The sequence below is a fragment of the Caretta caretta genome, chromosome 9, assembly GCF_965140235.1.
Source record: "Caretta caretta isolate rCarCar2 chromosome 9, rCarCar1.hap1, whole genome shotgun sequence".
NCBI classification, from domain to species: Eukaryota; Metazoa; Chordata; order Testudines; family Cheloniidae; genus Caretta; species Caretta caretta.
In genome coordinates, this window is record NC_134214.1 from 8,253,263 (window position 1) to 8,265,700 (window position 12,438).

Sequence of the window (12,438 nt, forward strand, 5' to 3'; positions counted from 1 at the left end):
ATTGACCAATTGCCAATGTAGGTGCCCCTTCCTCCGCCCCCCAATGAGAAAAGTTTGGACATGCGCTGTTGAGCAGCCCTGTGAGGTGATGTGTCTAGAGCAGAAGATTGGGAGTCAGGACTCCTGGGTTCTATTCACTGGTGACTCTGAGGAACATCTTCACTGCTTTCTGTGGTCCCTCCTCTGTTAAATGGGGCTGATAATAGTGTCTTCAGGTGTGTGAGAGGCTCTGGCCCCCTTCTTAAGGCTAGAATCTGGCTGCGTCTTTGACCTGTTCTTCTTTTCCATCCCCTCTCTTGCTCTCTGCCCCCCCTCCCCCGCTTTATGCTGTCCCAAAGCCTATTTTCCAAGCCACCACATTTGCTAAGGAATGTGCATGAAGTGAGTCACTGCCCAATATTATGGACGCCAAACCGGTCAGGCCCTACTGGCTACCCATCATGGCTGTTCTCTCCCTCCTTGTTGCATCATGTCTGTGAGATCAATGGTTCTCAGATGGAAGGCGGGGGATCAGTGGTGGGCCAGCTGGGTCCTGTCTCCTCACTTCCACATGCTGAATCCCCTTAGAAGAAGCTAAAGCTACCTAAGTAGTTTCCTGTTACTTTTCCATGTGAGCAAATTTATATGGGTTTTCAGATAGAGACGACATAAGTAAAAAAAGAAAAACAAGAGTTTGTGTTTTAAATTTAAAATTTTCCTGAAAAAAATCAATAAATGATTATCAGCCAAGAATAAGATATGCAATTACAAATGCATTTTAATTTCCTTATTGGTCGAAATATCAAAGACTGCTAAACTAACCTTACTGTTTTTCCCTGAGATCTTTTTCATTTGCCCATTCAATATAAACTCTGTCCAGATCTATCAGTCCTCCATCCAGCTGGTAACTTTTAATACACATCAGCATGTCCAAATGATCTACTTGTAAACAATTCCGTAGTTTATTTTTTAGAGTGTTCATTAAGCTAAAGCCACGCTCACAGTCTGCACTTGAAGCTAGGAATATTCCTCCAATATCTAACAACTTTGCAAGATCCTTAAACTGTTCGTTCTGGTGAGCAAATGTCACCATATTCGGGAAACTTAAAACCAATTGGCTTTTGATTCCTTCGGCTTCTGCAAACTTGAAGTCATTGTACTGACTGACTATAACAATCTCTTCAGCAAGAAATTCTTTGTATTTTGAGCATAGGGATTTGACACATGATGCTTTAAGAAATCCAACTTCCATACACCATTCCACATTCTTCCTGTTGAAAATTCTCCCGAAGCTCTTGCATCTCGACAATATACACAAACCACTCCGTTGTCCTCATGATATGTGAATATTTCACGAAGTTTAACAAGCATTACGCTGTGTGACTTTGGTGTAACCGTCTCTATAGTCTCATCCAGCCATCCAGAGTTAAATGAAGTTGCTGTTCTTTTACGCTTTAGACCTCTAGACAGTGACATTTTGGGATTGATTTTTTACCAGATTGGTTTATTTAAAATTAATACTTTTATTATATGGCTACTATTTCAATGCGCTTAACAGCATGACTCAACAAAAGGGCAAATGGGAGATCATTCAGATCAGGATACCGGAAGTTTGTGCACAGCTCCGATCATGTCCATGCATCTGTGGCAAAAAAACATGGGAAAATGGTAAAACATCATGAGTAAATGTATGAAGTCCAATGCCTTTGAAAGATTTCAATCACGAAAGCAACATTTACCTTTATTCATTTCTGGGAAATCTTTGCAGTTCCTTAGCAACTACGGCCAGGCATTTTGACTTATTTGCTCATACTTGAGTTTGTACACAGCCAAATGAACAGACTACAAGGAGATGTGTGAGTCCTGACCATTCCAACGTGATCAACGTTCCACGTTCGAAATGCTGGTGGGGAGGGGTACAAGTCATTGCCCTCCTTTCCCTTGCCCCCCCTTGCCAGCTAGTAGAATCTGGCTGTGTTGATAGATGGTGGGCGAACAATGTCAAAAGTCGCCCATAAATAGGGTGACCAGATCGCAAGAGTGAAATATCAGGACACATTGGGCGAATCGGGGGGTGGGGAAGAGAGCCACACAGCTCCCCTGCCCTGCACCCCCTGAACCCACTATGCCCAGAGCCTCCCCACAACCCCCCCACATTTCCACCACAAATGCACAGCGCTGTGCACACCACCACCCCTGCCCAGCGCCCGCCGCCCACAGCCCCACCACAGCTGCCCAGCACCCCACACAGAACCCCCCACTCGCTAGTTTCCCAATACACACAGATTTCTCCTCCCTCCCACCCAGTGCCCTTCCCCACAGCCCCACCACCACAACTAAACAATGCCCCACACAGACCCCCACTGCCCTGACACACACAGATCTCCCCCACTGCCCAGCACCCCCCAACAGGCCCCCACTGCCTAGCACCCCAAAACACACAAACCTCACCCAGTGCCCTCCACACCCTCACAGCCTAGCACCCCACCACAGACCTCCCAGACACTCACTCCATCATGCCCTGCCCCCTTCCCTGGCCTGCTGGGAGGTCTCTGGCTCCTAGGATCAGAGTGGCGAGGGAGGGGGGGTCTCCAGACTCTCCACATGCTGCGCCCACCACAAGCGCGAGCTCCGCGACTCCTATTGGCTGGGAAAAGCACCAATGGGAGCTGCCGGAGCTGCGGAGCAGGGCTTGCAGGCGTTGGCAGCGTGCAGAGACCCTAAGAGCCAGCAGGTCCGCCTGGCTCCTAGGGTCAGGTTGGGGGCGGGGGGGCGGTGACGGTGAGCGGTCCCCGATATCGGGAGAAAGGGCGTCCCGACCGAAGTGCAGTTGGGATGCGGACAAATGCGCACGCGGTGTTTCGCCATGTGCACGGGGTTTAGGATCTGTGTGCGCGCGCAAAAGCACACAGCTTAGAGGGAACGGGGGGGTGAGATAGATGTATGAGTGGTAAAAGGGCAGGGTGCCAGACTTGGACGGATGGGTGTATGTGTTGTGGGGGTTGGTGGCAGGCAGCATCATGCTGGGGAATGTGTGTGTGGTCGTGTCTAGGATGCCAGGTCATGGGCAGAGCAGAGTGCCAGGCCTAGGATGTGCATGTGTGGGGGAGAGGGCATCAGACTCAAGAGTGTGGGCAAGGTACCAAGCCCTGGGGTGTGTGTGGGGCAGAGAGCCAGGTCTGGTTGGGGAATGCTAAGCCTAGGGGGGAGTGTGTGTCTGGGGGGGAATAGGTGCAAGGCCTGGGGGGTGCACAAAACCTAGGAGGAGGGCCTGGGGGGGGAGTGCTAAACCTAGGGGAAAGTGTGGGGGGAGGTGTGTGTGTTTCTGTGGGAGGGAATAGGTGCAAGGCCTGGGGGGGTGCTAAACCTAGGGGGAAGGTGTGGGAGGGCAACTGTTAAACCTAGGGGGAGGTGTGTGTGTGTGGGAGGGTGTGTGCAAAGCCTAGGGGGAGGTGTTAGGGTTGCCACGCAAAACTGAACACCCTTGCCCCACCCCTCCTCTGAGGCCCCGCTTCTTACCCACTCTGCCCCCACTCACTCCATCTCCCCTCCCTCTGTTGCTTGCTCTCCCCACCCTCACTCACTTGCTTAGAGGGCTGGCTCAGGGGGTTGGGGTGCGGGATGGGATGAGGGCTCTGGCTGGGGTTGGGCCAGGGATGAGAGATTTGGGGTACAGGAGGGGGCTCCAGGCTTGGGGTGGAGCTGAGGGGTTTGAAGTATCGGAGAGGACTCCAGGCTGGGTCAGGGGGTTGGAGCACGCACGGGGGCAGGCACATCAGGGGTGCAGGCTCCGGGCGACGCTTACCTCAAGCATCTCCTGGAAGCAGCAGCATGTCCCCTCTCTGGCTCCTACGCGGAGGCGCAGCCAGGCCACTCTGCGCACTGCCCTGGCGGCAGGCGCTGCCCCCACAACTCCCATTGGCTGCAGTTTTCAGCCAATCAGAGCTGCAGAGCCGGCAGTTGGGGCGGGGGAGCGTGTGGCCCCCCTGGCTGCCCCTACACATGCCGCTGCTTCCGGGAGCTGTGTGGAGCCGTGGCAGGCACAGAGCCTGCCTTGGCCCCCCTGACCCGACCTTTAATGGCCTGGTCAGTGGTGCTGAGTGGAGCCGCCAGGGTCCTTCTTTGACAGGGCATACGGTACAAAACCGGACCCCTGGCAAGCCTAGCAGGTGTGTGGGGGGGGGGACACCCTAGGACGAGGGGTGTGTGGGGGGGTGGTAAAGTGCCAGGCGGGGGGATCCTAAACCCCGGAGAGGTGCCTCTGGGGGAGGCGCCTGTGGGGGAGGGAGCCTGCCTGGAGCACCGCGCCCCCCACACCTGACACGTGCTTGTCACATGTGAGCGGGAAGGTGGGAACCGGCTGCGCGCCGTATGACGTGGGCGCCGCTCATGACCAAGCGCACTGGCTGGCGGCAGGTCACATGATAAAGGTTCCGTCGCGGTCCGAGTCACCTGACCGCAGTGCTGGGCGCCCCGGAAGGGGGCGGTCGGTCGGTCACGTGACACGGGTGCCGCCGCGGGCGGGGCGGGGCGCAGCTCGGCCTCAGCCGGCCCCGCCCCCTCCTCCGCCCCGTGACCGGCCTGGCCCCGCCCCTCCCCGCGGAGCGGCTCCGGAAATGGTCGTGCTGGGCTGCGCTGCGGCTGCGTCGGGCCGCTCGGACTGAAGGAGACTGAAGGTAACGGGGGCCGGGGCGGGCTGGCCGGGCGGCGCCGCCTCCCTCGGCCATGCCGGGGCGGGAGCGGGGCCCGAGCAATCCGCCGCCATCCGCCCCCGGGGGAGCCTGGCCCCGCCGCCCCGGGCCCCGCGCCGCCGGCCCCGGCCCCGCGCCCGCCCGGCCACCACGTGGGGTGGGGGGTCGCGGCCCGGCCCGGCCGCATGGAGCCCCCGGCGCCCGCGCGCGGCTGGCGGGGGGGGGAGCGGCCCTGCGCGGGCCTCGGGCTCGGCCTAGGTGGGCAGAGACCGGGATCTCGCTCCTTCCGCCCCGGCCCCCCAGGGCCCGCTGTCTCCGGCTCTGCAGGGCCTGATCCGCCCTCCCGCCGCCCGGATGTCCTCCCCCCCCCCCCCGTACACCACATGGGGGGGCCTGACCTCTTCCCCCCGCCCTGTTTCCGTGGGGCCTGCGGGCCCCCGCCCCACCGTCCACACACACATTCCTCGGCCCTGGTTCGCCTGCCAAGCCCACATCTCCGCCGTCTGGGGGGGGGGGGCGAAATTCACCAGTGGGGGCCCCCCCAAGTTTCTGCACGGCCTGACTGATCTCCCGCTGTCTACAGCGCCTGATCCCTGCGGCCCTTTTCAAGGGCCCGTTGTCTATAGGGCCTGAACCGGTCCCCCCTCCCCCCATGGTGTGTCTAGGGTCTTAACGCACCTCGCCCGCGTTTCCCCCTCCCACCCCCGCTGCCTATAGGGCTTGAGTGCATCCATTTCCTTCCCGAATTCCTGCCGTCTATAGGCCCCGAGGGTAGCTCCTGCCTCCCTCTGGTACGTATATGCCCTTATGGTTTGCCACGTCTGTGCCCCCCCAATGCCTGGTGCGTATAATGGCCTGAGCCCCCAGCGCCCCCTCCCACACACACAATGCCCGGCGTCTCTATGCTATAGGGGCCTGAGCGCACCTCCGCCCCCCACCTGACCCCTCCCCTTAAATATCCGGCGTCTATAGGGGCCTGAATGGGCCTCTCTAGCCCCCTCCCCCATGCCTGGCCCCTCCCCCCAAGGCCTTTATCCAGTACCGAGCGGCAGCCCCCACGTGCTCTCGGCTCCCCCCGTCCGTAGGCCCAGCCCCGGCCTCTCCCAAGCCGGTGTCTAGGCCCGGCCCCCACGTGTCGCCGCTGCCGCCCGGCTTCCTTCCGTCGGGCCCGGGCACGGCCTGCGGCGCCGGCTCTGGCTGCCTCCCCCCGGCGGCCGTGGCGCGGAGGCGCCGGCTCCCGCTCGGGCCTCTCCCGGGAAGCCATGGCCGCCGCCGGGAGTGACACGTGTCCTTGGCAGAGGCCGCCGCCGGGCCCTTCCCTCGGCTCCGTGCGCCGCCGGCACCAGCCCCGGCCGGGAAAGGCGGGCCAGTGGGAGGGGGCGCCTGTTGGATGGTCCCCGGGGAGCGGGCTCTGGGGCCCCCCCGGGGAGCGGGCTCTGGGGCCCCCCCGGGGAGCGGGCTCTGGGGCCCCCCCGGGGAGCGGGCTCTGGGGCCCCCCCGGGGAGCGGGCTCTGGGGCCCCCCCGGGGAGCCTGTCCGGAGGGGGGGGGGTCCCCCACCTGCCTGTTACATATGGCGATGCAGGTTCTGGGGCCCCCCTGCCCTGGTGGTGGTGGGGGCTGGTGAGGTGCCCCACAGCTCATATCCCTGGGGCGTACGTGCTTGTGACGTCTCTTTGCGGGGTGCCGCATGTCGCGCCCACTGAGCGCTCGGGATCCATTTGCTGTGCGCTGCTCCCCGTAAGCCTCTGGACTGTGGCCAGGGGGAGTTCAAAGCCGGGCTACCCAGGGGGCTGTTTACCCTTCTCCTGTCTGTGTTTTGTTCCATAAACCCGGTTGTGTCTGAGACGTTTTCCTGGGCACGCGCGCTCTCCTGTATCAAAGCAGAGAGAAAAAAAACAGGGATTCTTGCTGCCTTGCTTTCCAAACCGTTGGTTCTGGCAGGGTGGGGTGGGGTGTGCATGTTTTCCAGGGAGGGGGCAGTGTCTGAAGTTGTGAGTGGGGGGTGTCCTCTGATCTGATCTCCGCAGCTATGTCTGTGGCAGCTATGTCTGTGGGTAGCGGGAGCTCATTTATTCTGTGACCTCTCGTGAGAGCAGTCTTGGGGCTGCTACAAACATCCTTGAAGGGGAGTTAATGTGAAACTGGCATTGAGGACTCCCTGTTTACCCTCTCCCTGACTCCAGGTCAAAAGGGCTCAGTTTACAAGTAAAGTCACTGCCCTGCAGCTTCTTCCTGGCATCTGAGAAGGGAACTAGATCCTTCAGACTGGGGCACAAGGTTGGCGTGTACCGCCTGCGGGCTGAGCTCTGCCCCCCATTAGCATCTGTGGAGCCCCATGCCACTTCTTGCATTTCAGTAACAGTTCTGGAATCCAATTCCCTCTCCTGCAGCTGGACTGGCCCTACAGGGCTTACAGGAGACAAAAGTACCAGAATAAAATTGGCCCCTAAAAGGGTCGTCTCTGACTCTGCTACACCCAGGGGATGGCGCTGTAGAGTAGGGAGGATCATTGTTCCATAGGCCTATTCCTGACTTGCTCTGCTTGGCTTGGGGCTGCAGGGAAGAACCAGGGTGAATGGTGCCTACACCCCTTCTCATCCAGAACACCTCCCCCCATCCCTGTTTAACCTCTTCTCTAAGATGGTGGCTGTGCCCTTCCTCCTCCGTTTCGCTCTGGTCCAATGGGCACAGCAATGCCAGGGATGTGCTACCTGCAGGAGCAGCCCAGGCACCATCCTCTGTGCCAGGAACAGAGAGAGGAGACGCACACTGCTTCCTCCTCCCTCCCCACCCCAGTACCAACAGCAGCTCCTGCTGCCTGGATCCTGCTTGTGGAGGAGCAGAGAGACACTGAGTTCATGCTAGTTTAGCTCTGCTGCTCTAGGAATTGGAGGGGCCCAGATGCTGCCATCCTCGCGCCCCCGCCCCCCCCCCGGAATAAGCACAGGAAGGATTATTCCCAAAAGCTCCGGGGGGGCTTGTGGTGGGTAATGTGTGATCAGCCTCTCCACAAAAGTACTGTGGGCCTCAGTTATTTCTGCTCAAAGTCAGCACCTCCAGCAGCCCCAGTGCCATGCTAATGTGCGGCCCTCCTCAGCCCCGGCTTTCCTTGGAGGTCTCCAGCCAGGCCTGACTCCGCTTGCTTTGGGATCTGATGCAACCCCAGCCCCTGTTGACTAGGTTAATACTCTGCCTCTCTTCCCTTATATTTCAGGCACTGGGGTCATATATTAGCCACTTCAAATAGCTGGGCTGTAAACTGGAGAGCAAGCTGTTTGCCTCCATACTAATTGCATATTGGGTGGTTGTTACAAAGGAGGTTAACGCCTTCCCTCTCATCCAAGCTGCAGCAGGGCTATTTTCAGGTGAACCTAGCAGGCAATTAAAATAGCTACCTAAGGAGCCGGATGTTTTTCTGCCTCCCATTAGGAAGCGAACGTCAAGCTAAGTGAGCTCCAGCTATTGATTCCACACAAGAGGTTGCTTTCTGAAATGTCTGGCTGACCTGGCTCAGGTTAGGGCAGGGGACTGGCTTAGTAAGAGCTGCTGGTGTGTTTGGCACTGTACGAAGCAGGGAATTCAGGCCTGGCCTCCAGGAGTTCCCAGGCTAAATGAGACCGAGTACGCCCTGTGGCCCTGATGTAGTGGGGAGCAGAGGGTGCTGCCATCTCAAGGTTGGAGCTAGCGGTGGGGTGGGTCTGAGCACCTGCTAGTGCTAGGCATTCCCTGGTCCAGGAGGAGGAATGCCTCGCTCCTCGCCCCTAGTGACTCCAGAGCAAGCAGGGGAATGCAGTGACACTTCGGTGTGGGGTGTCTGTGGATGAGATAGAAACCCTTTGTAATTCCTCATGACCCTGGCTCTCCTCTTGCCTCTCTGCAATCTGAGGCAGAGTCACTGGGGTGGTTTAAAGGTATTTTAGCACCTGGCTTAAATCTCAAACCTGAAAAAGGGCAGGAAGGTCCTGAGTAAGGGAGAACTTCTCCCGGCTCTGCCTGAGTGGGTGAGTCGGAACCCGGGAGCCCCCTAACCAGCAAAGATTTGGGAGGACTCTGAAGATGTGGACGCCCTGGGATCTAGCTAGTTTGTAAATATTTTGCTGTCTGTCCAATAGGGATGTAAAAGGTTAAGTGGTTAACCGGTAAGCGCTAGACTTGCTGTCAACCGACCTTAACCGTTAACCCTGGCGGCCACGTGCTGGCTGGGCCGCAACCCCAGCCCCCGCCGTGCCAGGCCAGCCGGAGCGACCTCGGTTAACCAGTTAAACAATATAATTTTACTTGGTTAACGGGTTAATTTTTAAAACTGATATTTACATCCCTACTGTCCAGTGCTCTGCCCAATGGGGCCCCGATCCTGCTGGAAACGTGAGGGGCACTAGAGTACAATGAACCCTAACGCTGCCACATCCCTGCTGCTTGGGCAAGTTCTGCCCAGGTCCAGCTGTTAATGAGCTGTTGCTGGGATGCTGATCAGGCAGGGTCAAAGGGAACATGTCCTTGGGGCTGTGTCAGCCTGAAGCTGGCGTGGCTCATTGTGCACGGCACTTCACAGGCAAAGAGGACGCTGTCCTTGCCCAGAGAAGCTTGCCTTGTAATAAAATCAAGGGCTGACAAACAGTCCCACACCCCAGGATGGAGGAGGAGAGCTCCACGGGTGGACACCAGCTCCCCAGGCTGCTGCTTACCCTGGGGCAGATTTTGAACCTCCATGTTGATGAGAGGGTGGTGTTTGTGCTCCTCAATGGAGGAGCCAGGGGGCCTGGCTGCTTGAGCTGACCAATGAGCCAGCCTATTCCCTATGCCACCTTGGTTCAGTCTCTGCAGTGCCCTTTATCTGCCCCTGTGGATGGGATTTTAACCTGCTAGACCCAGGGGTTCATGGCTCTGGGCCCTTGGCCCACCTTGGGGTAGGCGAGGACAAGCTGGCAGCGTTAGGGCTTGGGCTCCTGGCTCTTGTGGGCTGGTATCTGGACATAACCTTTGAGGTGTTTGTTTAACGTGGATGGCTGGTCTAATCACTGTTGGGCTGACAGAGACCTTGAGTGACTAAAGCTTTCGTGTGTGCATGAGCACCTGACGGGGAGGAGGGGGGAGCACCTCCCCCCCCCCCCCGAGTGATCAGGATGCCAGTCCCCTGAGCGCAATTCTGGTGTCTCCCTAGCATATGGCAGGGCCTGCTGCCTAGAGACCCCTACCCTGCTCCGTGAGCCTGCCTGCTATGGCCCGCAGCTTGGAGCTCTCACAGTTCTGCACCGGGTGGGGTCCCCAAGTGCAGAGCAGTGGGCATCCTCCTCCCAGTGCTCCAACTTGGCATTGGGAGTGGGCCCGCCAGGCTGGATTAGCAGGGCAGCAGCATTACACAATCTAGCATCACCAGCTGCCAGGAACAGCCACTTGGGGAAGGAGGGTGGCTGAGGATTGCAAGGTGGCTTCTGGCCTCAGGGACATGGTCCTCCACTGAATATGGGCTTTCAGGGTCCCAGGAGCCTCTCTGCTGCGGGGAAGGTGAGGTGACAGTGCTCCATGTTCCGTAAATACCCAAGCTGGGGTTTAGCAAGGCCAAGGAATTTGCACCCTGGTCTGTAGGGGAGGTGGGTGTGGTCTAGAGGCCTGTGTGTGGTCGCAGGGGGTGTCCAGGCTCTGTCTAGTCCTGTTTCCCCACCTGTGAAATGGGAGCAGGGCCAGAGGCATGTCAAGGCCTTTGCTACTGAAGGGTTAAGTGACCCTGCATCTGTGGGGAGGGGCCTGAGGTGGGGAGGGGGGGAATCTCCCTGGAACCATATGGAATGGGATGGTGCCCATCGGGAGGCCATGGCATACACAGCCCCTAAATTGCAGTGGGCTTTTTGCAACCGTGTCCCATGGCAAACTCCTCCCTGGTGTGCTGTGCCCTTCCCCCCACTCCGGCTCCCCAGCTGCCTGTCTCCCAGGTGGCGCTTTGGTGCAGTTTCCTGCCCCTCTGCACCATCCTCCCTCCTGGCTGCGGTTTGCAGCTCCCCCATTTAGTGCCACCTGTGCATTTCATTACCAGGCTGCCTTCCAGCTCCCAAGGGAGGAGGGTGATACTGCTGTGCTGCCCCCTGCTGCCCCTCCCTCTTCTCGGAGGGCAGAGGTGTGTGTGGGGGGGGGTCCTTGGTTTGCCAGAGCAGACTGCTGGGGCGGGGGGAGCCTGGGTGGAGCTCTGGTGGAATCGCACAGCGTCTGTCTGCCTCCAGCCTGCGTGAGTGCTATTGGCACAGGTGGGTGTCTGGTTGCTTTGCATGGCGAGGGGAGAGGCAGGGCAGGGAGCGCCTGGCGTGGGGCTCAGCTCCTCTCCTGCCTGCCGTGGAGCGTGTGCAGCACGAGTGACTCATGCATGGAGACGGGTTTCTCTGACTGGTTTGGGCAGTGCTGAGGCCGCATGGCTCTGCCTGTGGGTGGGGTTTCGGATGCTCCCTGGCTCATCAGGCTGGCTCTCCCTCTCGGTGTCTCTGCACTGCAGCAGACTCTGCGATCTGACCCTGGCAGGCATGTTCCCGTCCTCCCTGGGGTGGGGGCGGGGGGCTCTCCCCTGCCTTGCCCATGTTTGGCTCGCCTGGCCCTCCCCACCGCACGCGGGCAGGTTTGCAGGCTGATTTTCCTCTCTTGAAGTCAGTTGGATGAAAGATCTCTACAGACCCGCTCAGCTTGCCTAGCTTTTTCCCGGGGCAGGGGTGAGTATCCTTCTCTCTCCTGTCTGTGTGTGTCGGGGGGTGAGGCGGGTTCCCTACATGGCACTGTAATGATTGCTGTGTGTACGCCAGGCTGACCGGGTGTTCCGACTCTCCATGGGGAGTGCTCGGTGCTTGGTCTGGCTGCAGTGTGGATCAGAGCTGTGCTGGGGAGAGGCCTGCGAGACCTGGGCTCCCCCATTCCTGGGGGTGTCACTGCACAGTCAGGAACTTCTCAGCACTCCAAAGTCTCCCCCTCCCTCCCCCCCTTTTTTGAGTAACTTGCTGGTGTTATCCCAAAAGAATATTACAATTCCCCCAAGCTCGGTGTTCCCCCGGGAAGGGCTGAGAGCCTGGGTATGCACTCCAGGCACCCTGCCAGGCTGCAGGGGAGGGGCCTAGGGCAGAGAGCCACACCCTGGGCCCTTGGCTTCTGCCCTGGATAGGTGGAGGAGGGGAGTTAGTGAGTGCTGGTCGGTCCCATCCAGCACCCTCTTTCCTGAGGTCTTGGGTAGGATTGTTGCTGTGTCATGTTCTCCAGGGCTTTGTCCAGGCTGGGGTTGGCAGCTGCTGAGTTCTGGGCTCTGGGCACATCCACAGCTGCAGCCAAGCCACTCCTGGGCTGGGGTGGGCTGGTCAGCGCTGTGGGGTGCTGGGTCAGGGTGTATTCCAATGGCCGGGAGGCAGTCTCTGAAATGCCAGCCTTTGGTGGGGGCAGGGGTGCTGCCTGCACTGGGGGCGTTGGACCCAGCGCTGCATGCTATGGGGCTGAGAACGGCAGTGACCTCAGTGGGCACCTCTGCCCCTCGCAGATCCCCAACCCCAGGCCCCCCGGGGCGACCCCCAGCCCGCTCTGCAGACACACATCTCCAGCGGGTTCTGTCATGTGGGGTGCCCAGTGTTTACCATGCTGCACGGCAATGGGCATGCACGGTGCTTGGGCCTGCTCACCCGCCTGCTTCCGGCCATGCAGGCCCTGCTTTGCAGGGCTTTGGTGCGGACTCCTGGGGGAGGCTGGGCTCTTCCTAGCCCCTCTGCTCAGAGACAGGCAGCAAGGACCTGGTTGCTTTTAAAAGCC

The 12,438-nt window shown here is 59.2% G+C and overlaps 1 protein-coding gene across 9 annotated transcripts in view; it reads left to right on the forward strand.

Moving 5' to 3' along the window:
- The first annotated feature begins 4,549 nt into the window (after positions 1–4,549).
- EIF4G1 (eukaryotic translation initiation factor 4 gamma 1) overlaps positions 4,550–12,438 on the forward strand; it is a 44,637-nt gene continuing 36,748 nt past the window's right edge. For 8 of the 9 annotated variants that reach the window (XM_048863380.2, XM_048863385.2, XM_048863384.2 and 5 more), the window contains exon 1: positions 4,550–4,655. The gene's annotated coding sequence lies outside the window, so the exon portion shown is untranslated. Of the gene's footprint in view, positions 4,656–11,135; positions 11,364–12,438 lie in introns of those variants that run through there. The other variant, XM_048863381.2, reaches the window with a different exon arrangement.